The sequence below is a fragment of the Mesoplodon densirostris genome, chromosome 10 (genome assembly GCF_025265405.1).
Source record: "Mesoplodon densirostris isolate mMesDen1 chromosome 10, mMesDen1 primary haplotype, whole genome shotgun sequence".
Taxonomy (NCBI): domain Eukaryota; kingdom Metazoa; phylum Chordata; class Mammalia; order Artiodactyla; family Ziphiidae; genus Mesoplodon; species Mesoplodon densirostris.
Genome location: NC_082670.1, coordinates 77,723,168 through 77,746,223, shown reverse-complemented (window position 1 = coordinate 77,746,223; position 23,056 = coordinate 77,723,168). Strand labels below are relative to the sequence as shown.

General features: G+C 42.9%; 1 protein-coding gene and 1 pseudogene across 2 annotated transcripts in view; both read left to right on the top strand.

Annotated features, from left to right (window-relative positions):
- ARHGEF3 (Rho guanine nucleotide exchange factor 3) overlaps nt 1-23,056 on the top strand; it is a 313,291-nt gene that overhangs the window by 142,480 nt on the left and 147,755 nt on the right. The window lies entirely within an intron of this gene.
- LOC132497045 (oxysterol-binding protein-related protein 9-like) lies at nt 11,053-12,907 on the top strand (annotated as a pseudogene).

Sequence of the window (23,056 nt, the reverse complement as noted above, 5' to 3'; positions counted from 1 at the left end):
GATGGAGCACTCAGTGGTGTGACTCGGAAAATGCAAGGTCAGGGTGGTGACCCCGAGTGTCCACCGGGAGAGAAACAATGGGTGACTTTAGGACCTAAATATAGACTATGTGGATGTCACTTAGGGAAGCCACAGTGGGTGGGCCTCTTGGGAGGAGTTCAGAAAGCAGCCCCTGTGTGCCAACCCTTGCACTGTCAGCCCTCTTTTTCTCAATAACTTTGTCCGTAGTCTAGCTTTTCTGCATCCCTTGAGCCCCTGCCTCTGTTTGGCAGCCTTGTTTATGTTCCCATCTCTTCCCTCCCAAATCTTCCTCGTGGCATTCACCACTTCTCTCCCTTGTCTCTAGCAGACCCCACTCACCCCCTGCCATAAGCCCCAGGTGTTCTCACCACAGTGTTCCTCATGGAGCAGGGATGAGAGCACTGGTCTGAGAGTCAGGAGTTTGGGGTTCTGGGTTTTGCATTAACCTTGGGCAATGCTGAACTTCCCTGGGTACCAGGGTCTCCAATAGAGACAGACATAGCTGGATCCTGGAGGTTGATACTCTGAGTTTACACCCTCACTGCCACTTGACCTTGGGCAAGTTATTTACTTTTCCTTCTGGGCCTTATTTACCTCACCTGCAAAATGGAGATGATATAATATATCTGCTTCCAATACTATGAAAAGTTTATAAAATAATATCTGTGAAACTCTTAAAACAGTGCATTTTATGATAATGTTCAAAAATACTAGCTATGATTGTGATTGTGATTTGTAGGAAAATGAGACTTGAATAGTATCAGTGTTTCCTAAACTTCGGTCATGTTTCCCATATCCACATACCACTTTTACTGTTATTTTTCACTTACGGTTTTTCTTTACATTGTCTAATTGTTTTGTTTTGTTTTGACCTTAGGTTCATCCTAAGTAGTAAGCGCCCTAAAGTCACTAAACATCATAATATGTTTCCTAAAACACATTATAATAAATACACCTTGGTCTACTGCATATGGTCTGAAATGATATTGTGTCACCACAAGGTCTACTTCCCACACTGAGGACTGCAGAGCCACTGGCTCTGAGCATCTGAGGCCCAAGTTGCTGCCTGCTGTGATTTTGACAGGGCTTCTCTCACCAGAATGAACAGTCGGCCCATCCTTTCATATATCAGACACTGCCTGAGAACCAGCTTTGTGCCTGACCCTGTGCCAGGTGCCAAGATGGCCAAAATATGGGTCTTTGTAGCCCCTGCTGTCTTCTCTAAATGAGGCATTACCAACCTAAAGAAAACGGGGTAGGGAGAGCCACAAAATGACCCAACTGCTGAAATCCCACCATAAGAGAAGCCAGGGCTACTCTCTGCCTGGGCATGGGTAAAGGAGTATATCTCAGTCAGCTTTCGCTGAGTAACAACTACCCCAAACTCAGTAGCAAACAACAGCAAGCATTTATTCTTATGCTCACAGGTGTGCAGGTTGGCTGCGTAGTCTGCCCCATTCAGGTCCCTTAGCTACCCAAGTGTATATTCTTCTCCTGTGCAGGTCAGAAGATCCCAGAGGAGCAAGCAGCAATACGTAATGTCTCTTAAGGCCTAGGCTCAGAATTGGTACATTGTCCTGTCCACCCATATTCCACTGGCCAGAGCAAGTCATAGTACCAAGCCATGGAGGTCAGGGAAGGGCATAAAAGTTTGCTGAAGGATAAATTAATATACCACAGAGATCATCACCATTTACTCATTCAACCTACATTTATTGAGTGACTACTATGTGGAGTACTCTGCCATGTTGGGGGAGATAAATATGCTACTAATAAGTGATGAAGGTGATGAAGATGATGAAAACATCTAACCTAAGGGCTGGCATGTATTAGGTCCTAAATAAATATTCTATGAATGAATATCTGCTAGTACCTTTGAGATGCTAACTAGTGATGAGTGTTTCACATGGGTTACCTCATTCTCTCCTCCTAACTCTCCCCCTCAAATCCCCCCACCCCGGCTTTGGGCAAGTACAGTCATCCCAGGTCAAACAAGTGGGCTACTGTCTTGGCCTGTTAAATGCTTGTAATCTTCTGATGTGAGCAAGGGGAGCACTGGTAAAGGCACAGCAGCAGGGAGAAGGCGTGTATAAACAGATTATCCCTGATGTGAGGGGAAAGAGGTGGGCTTTGCACCAAAGAGGCTCCGGTTCAAATCCCTTGTGTGTTTATCCCCATGTACACCTTGTGCACTGTCTTGGGTGCTAACTCTTCAGGCACCCACCATGGACTAAGAATTTAGTGTGGTAATTAGCCTCTCATAGTTTCTTTACATCACTAGCCCCCTGCCTTCTTGAGGTCACATGCATCTTGGAATGTTCTCTTAAGAAAACTGCACATAGTTGTGAAAATGTCTGTGCAGACCCCTGGCCCCGGGTAAAGAACTCTGCTCTAATGATTCATTCCATCCCCACCCTCTTCTCTTTCCTTCCATCTCTTAAACACTTCATCCAGTGGAAGAAGCATTTTTCCATATTTGTATGCCAGTGTCAGGCTCAGGGTCTAACTCATATTGGTTGACCAATGAGTGTCTTTTAAAGCAGCGAGAGAATGAGAATGAAGGTGTCGCTGATAGTTCATTTGCATGTGCATAGGGTCACAGAACTTTCTGACTGGATGAGATAGGAAAGCTCATACATTTTATAGTTGATAAAACTGAGACCCAGAGGGGTTATTTCACTTGCTCAAAGGCACACAGCTAATGATGATGATGATGATCATGATCAAGATGATGATGGTAATGGTAATAAAATAATGTTTTCCTCCAAACAGATGACTTATGCTCAGATACAATTAGGCCTCATTCCCTCAGTACCTGGATAGAAAATGTTCTGGTCTATCAAGTTGATGGATCATGTTGCAAAACTGTTTTCTTCTTTTTTTCTTAACATGGAAGAACTGTATTTATTTTTGAGTGAGATGAAACGTGATAAAACAGCATGTTTATATCATTGTATGTAACATACACAATTTTGTAGTCTGAAAGAATATGCACTGAAATGTTAAAACTGGTTTATTTAGTAGAATAAAAGGTAATTGAACATTAAAAAAAATTCTACCTAGATATAGTTTGAGTTTACTACAATAGACAGTATTCTTTAATCATGGTGGCAACTATCATGGACTGTTTATACCTAACTACCATTAGTGTTTCTTTCCTACTAACAAAACCCTGTCTCACAGGCAAAAAGACGTCAGTGCCAGGGGACAAACTGGTCCACCCATCCCTCTTTGCCAGTGCCCATCCAAGGGTGAATACTGTTTTCTTGACCTTCATAGCCAAAGCTAAAGACACAGATGACGGAAACGTATATGCCACGTCTCAACCATAGAACCATTGTCGCGTCAGCCCTTTAGGGCAGAACCCTTGCCGCCCACCTCTTTCTCTGGGTCTCGCCTTTCCACTCTGTCCCTCAGTCTGTGTGTACAGACTGCTGAGAATGCAGGCGGTTCGGGGCTGGGACAGGACATTTGTCAGGCCAAGGGGCCAGGTCAAGCCAAGGGGCCAGGTCAAGCCAAGGGGTGGAAGGTGGGTTAGGGTCGGTGCAGGGGAGGAATTTGTTCCTGCAGAGTCCTGGAAATCTTATTTGGAGCCATTCTTCTATTCTTAGTTTTGAAGGCACTTTGTTCTCTGGTACATTGTTTTAACAGCCACCAGGAAATCAGGCCCTGCTCGGGGTCAGCGATGCCACTGGTTCCTGCCTGTGGCCGCCCAGGTGGGAAGTGTACTGGTTTGTTTCAGGGCTGATTGTTCATCATCAAGATCATTGCCGCCCTTTCTCCTTTTGTTGCCCACCCTGTCTGCATGGGGCAGGGAAGGGCTAGGAGGAAAAAGAGATTCCAATGAGTTTGTTTTTCTTTATAGCAATAGTAACTACACTTATTTCTGTGTAAAAGGAAAAATGCTAAAATCCAGGTCTTAACAGAGCGCTGTGCCCTCTGGAGCAGCATTGTCCAATAGAAACAGAATGTGAGACACGTGTAAATTTAAATTTCCTAATAGCCACATTAAAAGAGGTAAAAAGAAACAGATGAAATTAATTTAATGATTTATTTAACCCAGTATATCAAAATATTAGCATTTCAACATATAATCAACATAAAAATTATTATGGAGACATTTTACATTCTTTTTTTCATACTAAGTCTTTGAAATCCAGTGTGTATTATCTACTCAGAGCACATCTCACTTCAGATTAGCCACATTTCATGTGCTCAGTACCCACGTGTGTGCTCATGGTAGCCATTGGACAGTGCAGGTCTAGAGCAGCACCGTCCAGTAGAACTTTTTACAGTGATACTAATGTTTTGTATCTGCACTGTCTCACACAGAGGCCACTAGCCACAGATGGCTAATGAGCACTTCACATGAAGCTAGTGCAGCTGAGGAGCTGAGTTTTAAATGTTATTTAATTTTAATTAATTAAAATTAAGATTTAAACAGCCACGTGTATCTAGTGGCTACCATACTGGATAGCTTAGCTCTAGAGATTTGATCTTGTTAGAGAAATATCAATTTAAGCTTAACCAAGGTATCATTTTTCATCTACCACATTGACGGAGATTAAAAAGTTGGATAACACTGCTTGGCAAGGGTAATAGGACCTCTCATGCATGGCAGTGGGAGTATAAATTAGAACAGTCTTTATAGAGGACAATTTGACAATGTTTATCAAACTTACAAATATACATTCCCTTGGACCCAGCAGTTTCACTCCTGGATATTAATGACACAGAGTCTCTCACATGTGTAGATTGATTTCTATAGAAGGATATTTGCTGCAGCAAAAGATTGGAAACCACATATGTATCCAGTTAATGGGGGGGCTGAATAAATAAGCTATAGTACATTTTAAAAATGTAATTTTCAACTGTTGAAAAAATGAGGCCAATTTTAATTTGATGTCCAAGCTATAATGTTAAGCAAGTGTAGAGCAGTGCATATAGTATGATGCCATTTGGATAAAAGAAATGACTAGCCTATTTACGTCTAGAGCAGCTCTGGAAAAATGTAGAAGGAACCAATCACAATGGTTGCCTCCTGGGAGAGGAAGGGATGGATGTGGGAAAGAAGTCTACTTATTATTGTACGGCATACCCTTTTGGAATTTAATCCAATGCACTTCAATTACTTATTCAAAAAATAAGTATTTAAAACACAAAAAAGTAAACTCCAAGGGAAGGGTGAATCAGAGAAGGCTTCCTAGAGGAGGTGACCTTTGGACAGGGTTACAAGAGATACACAGGAGTCTTAGCAGGAGGAAAGCTGAGGCTCAGAGGCACGAACAAGCAGAACAGGACAAGCATGCGTGTGTACCCGGAGGTGGGTAGAGTACCAGTATATAAAGTAGAGCAGTAATGGAGTTTGGACAGACACGAGATTGGCTAAATGGGAAGGGTTTTTGTGCAGAATTCGGACTTAACTTTATGAGCCATAGGCAGCCATTCGCGCTTTGAGGGAAGCGGGAAATGACATGATTGTGTTTGTGTGAAAGATAACTTTTGGCAGAATGTAGGGTGATTTAAAACAGTGGTTCTAAAGTGTGATCCAAGGAGTTCCTGAGACCTAGAAAGTACTAACTACGTAACTACAGAACAGATTTTCTTCATATGCGTCAACCAAAATAACACACCACAACAGATTCATTACAGAAGCAGATATGTGAATCCAGCTGTCTTCTGTGCAGCCAGCCATTAAAGATTATAAAAGTTATAAAAGTTTGAAGCAATGCTGCTTTTCTCCCTACATTTTCTGTTTTGGAAAATATAGTTAATATTCATTAAAATGTGATAATTAGATTAAGAAGTAATAATACACTCATTACTTTTTAAAAGAAAGAAATTTTTTAATTCTTAATTTTATTTTCTAATACTGCAAATATTGATATAACCAACATAAACAAAAGCTCTTGGGGCCCTCAATAGTTTTTAAAAGTATAAAGGGGTCCTGAGACCAAAAATTTTGAGAACCACTAGTCTAGAAGCAAGGAGGCCCTGTGTGCTTGTAATTCTGGTTGGATCAAAATAAACTATAGGGAAACAAATGCAGCTATCCAAACATGAGTCAGGTAGGAGGCATGAACTAGCAGTGTTGGAGCTGATGTGTGTTTTGCATATCCAAGCGCAATGTAATGGTCTGGGCAGGTATGTATGAGAGGAGGAGCCTGATTGATGGATGGGTTTTGACTGATGGAAATGTTGGTGCATGTCCTATACTCCATCTACGTACTAAAAGATATTTCTGTTATGTCCAGTCTTTTGCTGTTATAAACATCCTGAGCATCCCTCAAGTACAGACCTCTAAGTGCCCACCACCTCCAAGAATTACGCTAGACTATGTCCTTAAAAGTGGGATGCTGGGCAGGAAAACATGCCTATCTTCAGCTTGACTGGAAGCTGTCAAGTTACTCTCCAGTCTGTAACTCTCCCTGTAGCCTTGGATGAGAAGCCTCATTTCTCCAACCCTTAGTATTGTCAGGCTTTTAATTTTGCCAATCTGATGGATGGATGTGAAATGGCATCTTGTTGTTTTAACCGCACACACAGACACACACACACACATCTTCTTGATCCACTCATCCATTGATGGGCACTTAGGTTGTTTCTATATCTTGGCTGTTGTAAATAATCGGGCATTAGCCTTGAGTCCTCAAAAGATATTCAGGGAAGGTGCCTTTGTCCACTCATTCAACACACATTGGTGGATCACCTTCTTTGTGTAGTGCTCTGGGCTATGCTGGAATCGGGACACAGACATTGTGTTTCAAAAACATAATTTACAACTAGGATCATTGTCATCTGTGACTTTGAGGCAAAAACAGAATATCATATCTATTTCTAGAAAGTGTTTTCCAATCTCTGCCATTCTCATTCCCCCCACGCCTTACCCAGCAATCTCCTTGGCTACGTGTTGTCATACACGCATACGATGTTAGAAGCAAACTTTGGAGGTCACCTGGTCCAGTGCCCTCATCTTACAGATAATGAAACTGAGATCCAGAGCAGGAATGTGAAATGCCTAAGGTCATACAGTTAGTTTGGTGACCTTAAAAAATAGGTAACCAGTGGGTAATTGTTCTCTATTTTGCTACTTATGCATCAGATAAGAGAGTAACAACACTTGTGATCTGGCAACTTCTGATGAAAATTTATAAAGCAGACCTATAAATTATGCACATTGTAAGTAAGCTAGAAAATATATATGAATGTAAGTTTTAAAAACTACTTAGGTTTATGGGCTTCCCTGGTGGCGCAGTGTTTGAGAGTCCACCTGCTGATGCGGGGGACACGGGTTTGTGCCCCCGTCCGGGAAGATCCCACATGCCGCAGAGCGGCTGGGCCCGTGAGCCACGGCCGCTGAGCCTGCGCGTCCGGAGCCTGTGCTCTGCAATGGGAGAGGCCGCAGTAGTGAGAGGCCCGCGCACTGCAAAAACAAAACAAAACAAAACAAAACAAAACTACTTAGGTTTAAACTTTCTTTTCTTCACAGAAGCATTTCTTATTTGTGGTCAAGGTGTCTAGACATTTTCAACATAGAGGGTTTTTTAATTCCTCATTTGAGTGATTTTCATCATCAAAATATTTTTTATAATATACTCTAAAGTGGGCATCACTTGGTCCTAATGATATGTAGCATAAGTTTGAGAGCCAAACAGTGACAACAGTGAAACCTCCCACACAGCTGACCAGGAAACAGATCCAGCAGGCCTCACTTCCTGATCACTCCCCAAAGCTAAGCCTCCACCCCTCCCCTCCCAAAAAGGGGAAGGAAGAAGGTTCAGAAAAGATAATGTGCCCGTCCTTTAACAAAGCTTGGCTAACCCTTTGGGTCCCCCAAGTGCTCCTGTTTCCTGTGGCTAAAGTTAGACCTGTTAGATACGAATTTCATTTTTAATCCATGACTGGGCAGACGGAGGGCTACAGATCTTCTCCAGAAAGGACGGGCATGTGTTGGGGGTGGGGGGTGGGGTAGGAGTCTCTTTTCACTCATTCCAGGGAAGAGGGCAACAGAGTGTCACTTTTTCTGTACTTGTCAGGAGCAGCAAGATCGTGGGCCAGTTACTTTGTGTGACAGTTATGAGAGGGAGTTTCCACAAAGAAAGTGTTTCCTAAACCTCAGTCATTTATGAATCATCTTTTACCATAGCCCTTAACATTGTAAAACACTTAATAGTTTTCTACAGACCGACAGTTTTTCCCTTATAGTTATCTTTAATGGAAAGGTTATATTATTATAATATAAAACCAGTATGCTGGCCCAAATTTGAATATAAGTATTAAGATAAATAGATACCCACAAAACAGAGTAACTAAATTCTAGCTAGATGGCTGTTGCCCGAGTCTCTTCGCACCCTGGAGAGAGAGAAAGATTGAGGTTAGTAGGCACTGGGTGGGTGTTAAAGGTGAGGTAGCCCCAGTCTGATGGACTGAGAATGGACAGTGAGTTGAAAACATGATAACTTTCCTATGTGATCTGCTGCTGGGTAAAGCCTGTCAGAGCAGACTCTCCCAGTGCCCCACTCATATTGCCTAGGCTTACTCCAGAAATCACCTCCAGAGTCCCCTAGACCCATTTATGACTTCCTGTGTCCTTCAACATGCAGGGGTTTCCAGCCAAGGGGGTTAACATCCCGAGGGGCCCCTCCCCATCAGTGAGAGGCAGGAGTTGGTGGATTAAATACTTCCACCTCCCCACCCCTTAGTGGAAAATTATGAGGTGTGTCTTACACAGTCTCTCAGGGGGGCCCCAGTGGGTTTTACTCCGGCTGCCCACAGCTGTAACCTGGTGGCTTTACAGCTTTTTGTGGCCTCCCTCCTTTTGCCACCTCACTTTCCCACTCCCCACCAGTTCTTCCTGGGGATCACCTCCCATGTAAACAGCTTATACCTAAATCTTTACCCAGGATCTGCTTTTGGGGGAGCCCAAACCAAGGCAGCTGGTAAGCATACTGCCTAAAATGATCTTACAAACCACAAGGTACCAGACTGATCCTTTGGGAAACAGTACCCCGAGGTATATATCCAAATGGTGTAAAGCAACATCACTTTTCTTTCTTTAAAGTTCAAAACTATATTGAAATTCTTGGCGTTCAGCTCTCTCTGCCATTTTCCCTAACATATTGGCGATACTCTGTTCTGATGAGTAACATCGTTTTCCATTTTTGCTGTTCCTCTTTCAATATGGTATTACAATTTGCTAACAAACTTAGTGTTTCCAAATTTGCCTGTGAATTTAATTTACTGTGTGACATTTGTCAGTTGTTTGTCAGTCTGAGATATCCAGTGAGTGGAGCAGCACTGTCAGTCTGTGGCTACTGAAAGTGAATGTTTGTTGATGCATCAGTGATGAGCCCGGGCTAAAATGCAGCAGGCCAAGTATTGCCAAACTCAGAGAGCCACTTTCTGGCAAACCTTTCACAATATCCTGAGGTGAACCAGGGCTTTAAAATTGGGGAGATTAAGAAAGTACTTCTGCAAGATGAAGTTTCTGTTTTGGCCTGAGTCTTATTGGCAGGTTGAAGGCAGGACTGAAGTTCTAATGGGGAAAGTACTTCTTATCTTCAGGGTTGAGCCTGTGCCAGGGAAGTCCTGTCCTGTGAAACCTATCAATAGATTGTTCAGAGAGTGGTGAAGTCCAGGGTGAGATATAGCCCACAAGAAGTCAGAAGCATCTTTAATTGGCATGGGATCAAGAAATCCAAGAGGAAGGCAGGAAGAGGGCCACCTTCATGGACAGAGCTCTGCACTCAGCAGGGCTCCACTGTGTAGGCACATAACGTCCAATAAATATTTGTTTAATATTTGAACAAATCAACACTTGGTAGTCAAACTTGCTTTGGGTTTTTAGGGATGGTGGCCTCAGAATGAGTATTCATCACAGAAGAGCCCCTATACATTCTTCCCTTCCCAAGACCGACTACGTAATTTGCAGGGGCCAGTGAAAAATGAAAATTCAGGTCCCTTGTTAAAAAAGTTAAGAGTTTCAAGATGGTGATGACAAAGCTTTATACTGTATGTGCCCACATAATAGAATGCACTAGAAGTACCACAGTAAGTGAACTTGATCTGGTTTCCGCATTCTTTGAACTTACCTTGAGGGGGGAGACAGACGTTAACCAAGTTATCACACAAGTAAAGGGTAAAATTTTTTTTTTTTTTTGTACGTGGGCCTCTCACTGTTGTGGCCTCTCCCGTTGCGGAGCACAGGCTCTGGATGCACAGGCTCAGCGGCCATGGCTCACGGGCCCAGCTGCTCTGCAGCATGTGGGATCTTCCCGGACCGGGGCACGAACCCGTGTCCCCTGCATCGGCAGGCAGACTCTCAACCACTGCGCCACCAGGGAAGCCCCAAGGGTAACATTTTAATAGGGTTAGTACAACAAAGAGGAGGCACATGAGGCTGAGAGGCCATAACTGGGAGATTTAATGTGGTTTGGAGCTATCTTGGATGTCAGGCTGATATCTGAAGGATGAGGAGGAGTTGGCTGAGAGAAAAGGGGGAGGAAAAAGGGTTCCAGGCAGAGGAAACATGGGGAAAGAGGAACTGGGATTATGGGAGGTTGGAGCGCAGAGCAAAGGGAATGAGTTTAGAGACGAGAAGTAGACCAGGCATCAGCCCTGTGATCCAGCAGAGTGGGGAGAAGAGGGGGTGCCCGGAAGCAGCCCTCGGCTCCCTCCCCTGGAGGCACAGAGGGTGGGGGCCTTGGCTTGACGGCTACTTGCGGAGGTTTAGATTCAGGATTTGTTCCTAGTGTCTAAGACTTTGATAAGAAACTTACAGAGGCTGATGCTTACCTACAGATCTTGATAGAACAGTTAAAGCTTTTTTTTTTGCGGTATGTGGGCCTCTCACTGTTGTGGCCTCTCCTGTTGCGGAACACAGGCTCCGGATGCGCAGGCTCAACGGCCATGGCTCATGGGCCCAGCCACTCTGTGGCATGTGGGATCTTCCCGGACCGGGGCACGAACCCGTGTCCCCTGCATCGGCAGGCGGACTCTCAACCACTGCGCCACCAGGGAAGCCCAAGTTAAAGCTTTTTGATGACAAAGTTCAAAACTGCAAAGATGATGAACAGAGAAAGAAAATTGAGACTCTCAAAGAGACAGCAAATAGCATGGTAGAATCAACTAAACACTGCATTGTGTTGCTGCAGATCGCTAAAAGTACTATTAATCCTATGGATGCAATATATCAACCTAGTCCCTTGGAACCTGTGATCAACACAGTGCCCTCCCAGACTGTCTTACCTCCAGAACCCACTCAGTTGTGTAAATCAGAGCAGTGTCCATCTTCTCTACCAGTTGGACCTGTATTAGCTCCTACCTTGGGACATCATCAGACTCCAACACCAAATAGTACAGGCAGTGAGCACTCACCATCTAGTAGCAGTCTAACTTCTCCAAGCCATGCCAACTTGTCTCCAAACACAGTCCCAGAGTTCTCTTATTCCAGCAGTGAAGATGAATTCTATAATGCGGATGAATTCCATCAGAGTGGCTCATCCCCAAAGCACTTAATAGATTCCTCTGGTTCTGCCTCAGTCTGGACACACAGCAGCTCAGGAAATAGTCTAAAGCGCCCAGATACCATGGAATCACTTAATTCTTCCATGTCCAATGGAACAAGTGATGCTGACCTCTTCTATTCACATGATGATAGAGATGATGAAGGGGAGGCAGGGTCGGTGGAAGAGCACAAGAGTGTTATCGTGCATCTGTTGTCACAGGTTAGGCTTGGAATGGATCTTACTAAGGTAGTTCTTCCAACATTTACTCTTGAAAGAAGATCTCTTTTAGAAATGTATGCAGACTTTTTTGCACATCTGAACCTGTTTGTGAGTATTAGTGACCAGAAGGATGCCAGAGACTGAATGGTTCAGGTTGTAAAATGGCACCTCTCAACCTTTCACGTAGGAAGGAAAGGATTGGTTGCCAAAAAGCCATACAACCCCATTTTGGGTGAGATATTTCAGTGTCACTGGACATTACCAATGATACTGAAGAGAATTTGGAGCTAGTTTCAGAAGGACCAATTCCCTGGGTTTCCAAGAATAGCGTAACATTCGTGGCTGAGCAGGTTTCCCATCATCCACCAGTTTCAGCCTTTTATGCTGAGTGTTTTAACAAGAAGATACAATTCAATGCTCATATCTGGACCAAATCACAATTCCTTGGGATGTCAGTTGGGGTGCACAACATAGGACAGGGCTGTGTCTTGTGTCTAGACCCTGATGTAACATTACATTCTCACATTCCCCAATGGTTATGGAAGGTCTATCCTTAACAGTGCCCTGGGTAGAACTAGGTGGAGAATGCAATATTAATTGTTCCCAAACTGGCTAAAGTGCCAATATCATCTTCCACACTAAACCTTTCTATGGGGGCAAGAAGCACAGAATTACTGCTGAGATTTTTTCTCCAAATGACAGGAAGTCTTTCTGCTCAGTTGAAGGGGAATGGAATGGTGTACTGTATGCAAAATACTCAACAGGGGAAAATGTAGTTTTTATAGATACCAACAAGTTGCCTATAATCAAGAAGAAAGTGAGGAAGTTGGAAGATCAGAATGAGTACGAATCCCACTGCCTTTGGAAGGATGTCACTTTCAACTTAAAGATCAGAGACATTGATGCAGCAACTGAAGCCAAGCATAGACTTGAAGAAAGACAAAGAGCAGAAGCCCGAGAAAGGAAGGAAAAGGAAATTCAATGGGAGACAAGGTTATTTCACGAAGATGGAGAATGCAGGGTTTATGATGAACCATTACTGAAATGTCTTGGTGCTGCCAAGCATTAGGTTGGGAAATGCAAAGTTTGCTCCTGGTGACCAGGGCAGGAGGCATAATGAAGTAACAGTATTCCTTTGGGAGAACCTATTCACTCCCTTCTTATTGCAGTGGTTCCTGTCTCAGGGATACTGGACTTTCTGGTGCAGATGAACAATTGAAGTGAGAAAAGCTTCCCTTTTTCCTTTTCTGTGGCAGTTACAATGTTGACTTGGGTCTTGAGAAAAACTTCAGGTTTTGAAAACAAGATGTCTGCTCCTTTTCCAAATCCCATGTTATAAATCCTAGTCTCAAACTCTGCACTCTAGTATTGCTGTTGAAATATACAACATCTGTTTCCTAGTTCATATAATCTTGGGTTCTCTCTCTATATATATTCACATATATACATGTATATAATATAGGTGATGCCAGAGTTTTCATAAGTACACCATCTACTGTAAATATTGGTTCCTCTGAGTTGTTTTAAATTTAGCGCAACGTATTAAAGTCGCGTGTTAGGAAATTTCGTGGTCTCACCTACAATAACTTTTATTTTGGGATTGAACTATATTAAATTGTATCTAACTCTGGACTACAGTTTAATTATACTCAGTACTTCTTAAGCCTTCATAAAGTAATTTTTCCAACCTTTAAAAAAAAAAAAAAGTAGGGCTTCCCTGGTGGCGCAGTGGTTGAGAGTCCGCCTGCCGATGCAGGGGACACGGGTTCGTGCCCCGGTCTGGGAAGATCCCACATGCCGCGGAGCGGCTGGGCCCGTGAGCCATGGCCGCTGAGCCTGTGTGTCTGGAGCCTGTGCTCTGCAACGGGGAAGGCCGCAACAGTGAGAGGCCCGCGTACCACAAAAAAAACCCCAATAAACAAAAAACAAAATAAATAAAGAGCCTCTTGTGAGAATTTCCAGTTTTGTTTGGAAGAGAGCTATTTTGATCAAACAAGCCTTAAATTATATTCTTCTCAGGCCTAAGGAATTGTGTCCCAGCTAATACCCAACCAAGTTCTGCTGAAGTGCCTGGGCAGACTCCCTTGTAGGATCACGGAGCCTGCAGGCACCTAGGGTTAGCAGATCCTGCAGAGCTGAGCCCTGAGGGCCTAAGGCCCCCTGGAGTTGGGCAATGGGTGGATATCAGATGCCCTGAAGAGGAATGAGTGTTTATGGGCTTGTGTTTTTCTTGAGCGTGAGAGTGTGCAGCTTATTTGTGAACTTATTTTACTTTTGGCAACTTAGTATTATTTCAAACTTATAGAAAAGTTGCAAGTCTAAAGTAAGATATTTCTGAATACTCTTTACCCACCTTCACTGATTGTTTACATTTGCTTTCTCTGTGTCTCTCTCTGTGTATCAGTCTCTCAGTAGATAGACAGATAGATAGATAGATAGATAGATAGATAGATAGATATGGATAGTTAAAGATAGATAGAGATATAGAATATATATATTTAACGTATAAATGTAAATTATTTTTCTTCCTATTTGAGAATGAATTGCAGACATTACACCCCTTTAGCCCCAAATACTTCAGTGTAAGAACAAGAGCATCCTCACACAGTATAATTATCAGAAGCAGAAAATTTAACATTGACAAAATATATTAACTCCTCCACCATTCTTTTTTTAAAATTTAATTTTATTTATTTTATTTTTGTGTTGGGTCTTCGTTGCTGCATGTGGGCTTTCTCTAGTTACGGCAAGCAGGGGCTACTCTTTGTTGCAGTGAGCGGGCTTCTCATTGTGGTGGCTTCTCTTGTTGTGGAGCACAGGCTCTAGGTACGCAGGCTTCAGTAGTTGCGGTGCTTGGGCTCAGTAGCTGTGGCTCGCGGGCTCTAGAGCGCAGGCTCAGTAGTTATGGCACACAGGCTTAGTTGCTCTGCGGCACATGGGATCTTCCCGGACCAGGGCACGAACCCGTGTCCCCTGTATTGGCAGGCGGATTCTTAACCACTGCACCATGAGGGAAGTCCCCACCGTTCATTTTTAAAGTTTGTCAACTGTCACAATAATGTATTTTATAGCTGTTGTTATTCCTTGTCTAGAGTCCAATTCAGGATCATGCATTGCATTTATTGTCACATATTCTTTTGTCTCTTTCAATCTGGAACAGTTCCCCAGGCCTTTTTGGTGTTTCTTGATTTTGACAGTTTTGAAGAGTAGAAACCGGTTAGGTTGTACAGTTTCCCTCAATGTGGGTTTATTAGATGTTTCTCCATTACTATCTTCTGATTATGCATTTAAAAAAATATCTGGAGTGATGGAAGAATACTTGTTTGTTTGTTTGTTTGTTTTTGTTTTTGTTTTTTTTGCGGTACACAGGCCTCTCACTGTTGTGGCCTCTCCCATCGCGGAGCACAGGCTCCGGACCCCAGCAGCCATGGCTCACGGGCCCAGCCGCTCCGCGGCACGCGGGACCCTCCCGGACCGGGTCACGAACCCGCATCCCCTGCATCGGCAGGTGGACTCCCAACCACTGCGCCACCAGGGAAGCCCAAGAATACTTTTTTTAAGCTGTGCATTTTTCACAGGAATATGACAGAAGTGATATGGTGTCTTTCTCTGTGTATCACATCAGAGGATACACGGTATCAGTTTGTACCAGTATTGGTGACATTAGCTTTGGTTACTTAGTTCAGGGGGCATTTTCTAAATTTCTCTATTGTAAAGTTACAATTTTTCCCTTTTTAAATTACAAGTAAATTGAAACTGTGGAAGAGTCCTATCCCTCATGAAATGTTAACCCACTAGTTTAGCATCCATCAATGATTTTTTAACTCCATCATCCATTCTACGTTTTATTAATGTTCTATACAGAAGAGGTGTCCCTTCACCATTTATTTATTCATTTATTTAAATCATATATATTATATTTATATTATGGGGTCATGGAGCTCTGTTTTGGCTAGTGAGAGCCCTATAAGCTGGTGCCTCATCCATCTTTCTTAGAGTACTTCATTACTTTTGATACATCAGCATGTTCCAGGCTCATCTTGTATTTTCCCTACCCCAGCCCTAAAATCAGCCTTTTCTCCAAAGAGCTCTGGGTCCTTTTAGTGGAGACTGGTACTTTGAAACCAAGATCTGGGCACTTGGTGTGTTCATTGCTACTAGGGTGTCATTGCACAAATATGTGTGTATGTGTAACCATGAATTCATTCTGATGCCTCCAATTCCAATCTACCTATATGCATCTATTTTAAAAAACTTTAGGTGTGCCTTCTTTCTTTAGTACAGAGATATAAAGAAGGAAATAACAGCCACTAAATAAAAAGTCAGTTGTCCCAGTACCTAGATAGCCTATAATGGGGTGTGTGTGTGTGTGTGTGTGTGTACACATGCTTAGGGTATATAAGTATATGATAGCACCAAATAAAAAGTGATAGTCTCCTTCCTCCTACCCCAGGCTCTGTCTCCAATGAACACTACATGTGCTTCCTTACAGAAAGAAATTTGATTCATACAATCGGGATGTATGTATTTATATGTAAATAGATAGATATAGATATATATGTATTTTCCTCTTCTAATTTTAAGAATTTGACACAGTAGGAAACGTGCTGTGCATACAATTTTATTATTATTATTATTATTATTATTACTATTACTCAATATATCCTGGAGGACCTTCCATACATTGTGTAGCTCTACACTATTCTTTCTAATTGCATAGTATTTCATATTATATGGATGGACCATAGTTTTGTTTAACCAGTTTCTTTTGGTGGACATTTTGTTTCCAGTGTTTTGCTACTTATAAACAGTGCTACAGTAAACATCCTTGTGTGTGGATCTTGGTGAAAGTATATCCCACCATTATTCCTACCAACTATTTTACTGATAGATATTGTCAGAGTATCTTCCAGAAAGTTTTCTTTTGTCAAATAACCTAATCCTTCTGCCTGCAGTATCTAGGGACAGGTTAAATGATGATGACATTCTGCCTTGACACCTCTAAGGCTCTTGATTACAAGTCTCCAGCAGTACCGATGTTCCCACCCAGTCAAGGAGATCAAAAAAAATCAAACCAACCTTCCATCTTAAAACTCTAATTAAATCCCTATTTAAGTTGTTGTTTCTCACCTTAATTTAAAATCTGCAGGCCTAATCTCTCCATGCAAGGATGAACCTCACCTGGTGAATAGAGATACAAAAAAAGTAATATTGTAAAAATGGTCCTGCTCTTGTTAGCCCTGAGGGCTTGTGCTTAAAGCATTTGGTCTCTGATTAGTAACCAAATGACAAAAGCCTCCTATTAGTCTTGTTGAGACTCCTTTCTGCTGGAGGAATGTGTGGATAGACTGTGAAGCGAAGCCTGGAGAAGTAGAAGCTGTGACTCTCTCTGGCTTCCTGGACTCTTCCCAACCTCTGATCAGAAAGGAAGCTGACTCAGCCCTTTCTGTGTCTTTCACAAGGGACAGTCAATGTGAAGGTCGTTCAACTTTAAATTTCTTCCCAGCCTTATCTTTAAACACTCATGTAAATTGACATTACATTCTTCTTCAAATATACAAATAATGGCTTGCATGGCTTCCCCCAAAGTCAAGTTGACAGGCCATTTTTATTTTGTGGCTTTACCTGCCTCCTAGTACACTGCTAGTTTTAGAAGCACAGAGCCAGGTTCAGCTTGTCTTAGGTTCAGTGCCCTAGAAGCAGACCCGGATACAAGTGTGAGTAGTTTATTTGGGAGGTGATCCCCAGAAGCACTGGTGAGGGAGTGGGCAAGAGAAACAGGGAAGGGAAGGAAGCCACTACAGCGTGTGATCATGAACAGGTTAGCTCTGTGGGCAACTGGGGCTTAATCCTGCTGAGGACTTCTAGGAGACTGTGTGGCAGTGATTCTCAAACTTTGCTGCACAATAGACTCACCTGGGGAGCTTCCGGAACTCCTGTTGTTCAGAATCCCTGGCTAGCAGGAGTCAGGACCCCGGAGCATTTTAAACTCCCCTGGTGATTCCAATGCATAGTCAAGGCTGAGAGACTGTACCTCCGAGTTGTCCCCTCAAGCTTTAGGAAGCTGGGGTGTTTCCCTACCAACTCCAGTTCATCACGGGTTGAGGGCTGCTCCTGATGACACTAACACCCAAGCATTTCTGGCCTGTAGAAAGCCGAAGCATGCCAGGGAATGGTGACTGCTCAGGCGATGTGGGCCAGCCGTATCAGCTACACAATTAGCTGGATATGCTATCAAATCGTGGCTTTGTTCACCCACTCACAGAGCAGTTTTAATCAAGTCATTTAAACTCTTTAAGCCTCAGTTTCCTCGTGTGTAATAACTTCTTTGTCCAAGTTGTAAGGATTAGGTATAATATACGGAAAGCACTCAGCATACAGTGGATTCTTAATAGATCGTTGTTTTAAACCCAGCAAGGGGGAGGAGGGAGGGAAGGAAGCGACTACTTCAAGCAGCCAGAATATGCCGTAAAGAAACTAAGCTTTAGCAACTCAGGTTGTGAGTTCTAGTCTGGTTAGACAACCCCAAATAGTTCTACCAGGGAATCTTTTTTTTATTTAAAGGAATGTCCTGATCAGTTGTCAGGATTTACAGAGTGGCTTAGCAGGTGCAGTCCATTTCTCCAGCATGTTCCATCTCTGCTTTGTGTGGCAAGTTGCCCCCAGGAGTAGATGATCCAGAGACCAGTGGCCGAAGGGAAGCCTTTCTCTTCCTGTGGATGAATGCCTGCCTGCTAGTATTTGGGGTGCTGCTCAGGAATGCATGGGGTGCTGTGGCTGCTGAGGCATTACCAGCACTGGGGTCTCTCTAGATAAGAAAAGGCAGGAACCCAGCCAAACGTGAGTGAAGAACTAAGAACTCTCCTTGTAAAATCAGGTTCCCGATATTATCATGGGCAATAAACACATTTGAATCTGAATTGTACATTTGGACCATCTAAGCTGTTTGGTTACATGGAATAATTCCTTAGAAATTAAGCAATTATTTGGACATTCCCTAAACTATATGGGTAATATTTTTGTTGATAAGGGCCTCAGACAGTTCTGTATGGGAATAATTTTAATAAATAAGAGTTCATTATGCTGGTAAAAATAAGTGTTAGCAAATAAAGGAGGGCCAGGGAAGCACCAGTGATAAGTGTGTTATGAACCAAGGATTGTGATTAATCCAGTTCAGTGCACCTGAGATTGGAAGAAAACAATGTAAAATAATTAATAGTAATTATTAGAAGGCTTAGGAAAAAAGTGCTCTGTTTAATTAGATTTTGTGCTTCTTGTCAAATTCCATTGTTGAAAACCTTTGTGAAGGTGAGCCCCCTTTCCCACTTTAGATGAGTGCCCATAATGGAATTTTTCTGGATCAGTCCTTCTGGAAAATATACTTGCCAGGGCTCTGCCCTGGACAGACAAGTTTTCTGTCTTCTCTACTGCTCCTCTGGCCTTGAGTGTTTTAGAGGGAAAAGTGGTTTGTAAATGTTTGTGGGCTGAGAGTGAATCTGGCTGCTGTTGATTTCAGGGCTGGTGGTGGCACTGGCAGGCTGGCTGGGTCTCCCCAGCCTCTCACCTGCCTGGTTGAGCATCTTTTCCTTCCCATGGGAGAGAGAGACCTTTCCTTGGCCAAGGTGACCTCATCTCTGCTTCCCAATAAACTAAAGGCCAGGTGTTCTGTGGCCAAAAGCAATCATTGGGGCTTTTCCTGATTTGCCAAAATCAAGTTAATGGGTACACTTTTATACATTATAGGAATTTTCTCCATGGTTTTTTCCCTCTGGTGCCCGCTCTCACTTGCCATTACTGCTGTTATTGCTGCTACTACTAGTGATAGCTAATACTGAGATGTTACTGTGTGCCCGGCATTGTGATCTATTTAACTCTCACGATAACCTTAGTTATTTTATAGACAAGGAAACTGAGGTTCAGAGAGGCGAAGTGATGTGCTTAAGTTTCTATAACAAATAAGTGGCATGATGAGGATGTGAACCCACAAATATAACCTTAGAACCCACCTAGCATCTTTAAACCACAGTTAGTGGCATGTGAGCACAAAATTGCATATTATGTTAGTTAAGATTTATTTACCAGCAGCTCAGAGAACACCATGGTTTCCAGGTTTTCTACCCCGTAAGCACATCAAAGAGTCTAGAAAAAAGGATCATGGTTCCTGGATGCTGGAAAAGGGAGGATATTTTAAAACTAAGGTATTAAAAATGGAGTAGGGGGTCCCTCTCAATTCTCTTACTCAGCCCTGAAGCTGAGACAGAGGAGAGATGAAATGTAGATCCTCTCCCTGCTCGAGCATGAGTTTAGTGAGTCAAGTTCCAGCTAAGGGCAAGTACAAGAACACAAAATCCTTTTGCTAAGGTCTCCCTAAAGAAGGCACAGATGAAAGGCCTCATCAGAGCCTCTGAAACCACCAAAGCTGTTTGCCAGCAGAGATAAATCAGAAAGGTTTGAGATCTGGTTTGAATTTAATAATCACAAATGACTAATCAGGGGCCATTTGCTGTCAAGTCAGGAGCTGCACTCTCTCCATCAGTGCATTTTTGCTGCTCTGGTCACTTGGTTATTAAATAGAAAAGCCCTGTGATTAAATCACAGGGCTGTTCTGACACTAATCAATTCAATCTCAGCCATTTAAAATTAAGTCAGGCCTTGCACTTGCCCTGTCTTTGTTTCAGAAGTGGGAACAACACACTGCAAACGTGACTGAAGGTATCCAGAGAGCATCCATTTATAACCCTGTGTGATGTGGGTAGCTAGAGGAGGGTCAGGCTGCATCCCAAACCTCTTATCCATCATCCTGCAGGATCCCCCATCTCTAATGCCACCCCCCCCCCCGCCTGCCTCTCAACGTAACTACAAAGCAGCAATGACAATAGTAGTAATAGTAATTATGGTAATAACCACAGTAGCAATAATAATTATCATTTTTTTATCTCTTGCCATATGCCCAGCCCTGTCCTAAATATTTTTTCTGCTTTAATCCTTCAAATAACCCTATGATGAAGAAATCAAAGTTTACAGAAATATTTTATAGACACTTATATATCTCACACACCTGGAACCTGCCTGGCCCGTAGTAGATCCTAGATAAATATTTGTTGAGTGAATGAAGGGATAGAGAGCAACTTGCCCAAGGTCACACCAAGGAGAAATGATCGAGCTGGATTCTGAACTCAGGTCTGTCTCGTTTAAGCTCTTTATTTCTTTGAGGTATGTAGTAAATGCCTTGTGAGCCTTTTTATATTGTTGTAAGACACACATTGTTTTAAATAAATATTTAAATTTATTTTATACTATTTATTATATTAATTTAAGTAAAACACACTTTGTTTTTAAACAATATTAAAAAAGAAATAGCACTGGATGACAGGAGGATCAGTGGTTTGGGAACCAGGCTGGCGTAGAGAAAACTTCCCTCTCCAGCATTTACTGATTTTGTGACCGTGAGCAAGTCACTAAAGCCTTCCTAGGCTTCAGTGTTCTTCTCTGTACAAATGAACACCACCATGCTTACTTAGGCTGGGCTAAGGAGAAGCTAAAAAGGAACAGTCCTTTAAACAGTGAGCACAGTGCTTGACTCATAGCAGACACCCATTTCCAGCATCCACTTCCCTCCACCTGTATATTGGAAGGTGATTCTCCTTTGATTCTAAGACTCAAAACCTCAAAGGATCCCAAGATTTGGGTCTAGAGGGAATGGAACCTGAGCCTAGTAGGAATAAGGATAGGTTTGGACCCAGGGCCAGCTCTTCTGCAAATCCATCAGCTGAGGACAGGTAGGGTCAGTTCTCCTTGCAGAGAACGTTACCCAGAACCACAGAAAAAGTAATTGTTCCCAGACCATTTACTAATGAGATTTATTTTTTTTTAATTTAATTTTTTATTTTTGGCTGCATAGGGTCTTCGTTGCTGCTCACGGGCTTTCTCTAGTTGCAGCGAGCCAGGGCTACTCTTTGTTGCTGTGCGCGGGCTTCTCATTGCGGTGGCTTCTCTTGTTGTGGAGCACGGGCTTCAGTAGTTGTGGCTCATGGGCTCTAGAGCACAGGCTCAGTAGTTGTGGTGTGCGGGCTTAGTTGCTTCACGGCGTGTGGGATCTTCCCGGACCAGGTATCGGACCCATGTCCCCTGCATTGGCAGGTGGATTCTTAACCACTGTGCCACCAGGGAAGTCCCACTGATGAGAATTAGATGTCTGCCTTGCTCTATCAGGAGGTAGGCAAGCCTAAAAGGAGATAGTCATAGAGTGGCCTGGAGAACAATGATGCATCGTGAAAGTGGATGGTGTCACCAGTAATGAGTCTCAGACAGAGTCCGCCTCATCCATCCAGAGATACCTGTATCTCCATCAGAACTCATATCCATATATACAGAAGACTTTGTCCTGTTGCAAATTAACAAAGAGCCTCCTGGTTGTTTTTTGATCCAAGAAGCATGAGAAGGTTTTTCCAGCACCTAAGCACTTCTAGAAAGTGTCTCCATCAAATATGAAACCCACGGGGCGAAGAAATCAGATGGTACACTCACACCCTTTGTTCCCGTACATTCCCCTCTGTAACTGCCTTTCCTCCCTGCCTCAGATAGGTATTCAGACAAAGGGTTCAGGTGCCTGTTAAGTTCATTTATGGTTTGGTTCAGCAGGCTGTTTCATTTCAGTTGAGGTATTATCAATCCTGGATTCCTTGCTCCTAAACCACAGAGGCTGAGTGCTCATGCTGTTTGTTGTTCAGGGCAGTGCATGGATGCTGCCTAGTCATGGGTGTGCCTCACCCTTGAACAGACATTTCTTCTCATAGGAGGAGTGGAAATCACCAGTATCGCACTTGGACCAATGTCTGAACAGCTGTAATTTTTTTTAACGTGTCTATATATTTTAAGGAAAATAAATTCCCCTGCTGGTAAGGAAAAACTCTCTTATTTGAAAAGCAAAAATCGTAGCTTGAACTTGTATGTTTTGAGTCTCCAAGGAAATTTGAGGTTGAAGAATTTCAGCCTTCAGTGATCTTTGCTTTTGAGGTTTTGATTTAATTTTGGCAGCCAGGTGGTTAGCAGAAGGGGAGGGTGTCACCTCAAGAACACTGGCCTCCTTTATTTATTCTTTTTTTAGTCACTCATTCAGAAATTATTCATTGACCTACTGCTCAGCACTGGGCACTGGGGTTTAAAGTTATGTGCCCAAATCAGAGAGCCCAGACTACAGCACAGTCACTGAGCTCACCCAAGGCGCTTTGCTTTTCATGGTTGAAAGAGGAGTGGACTGTGCATTCACTTCAGTAAATTTGACAAGAATAACATGGTGGGTCTGTGGG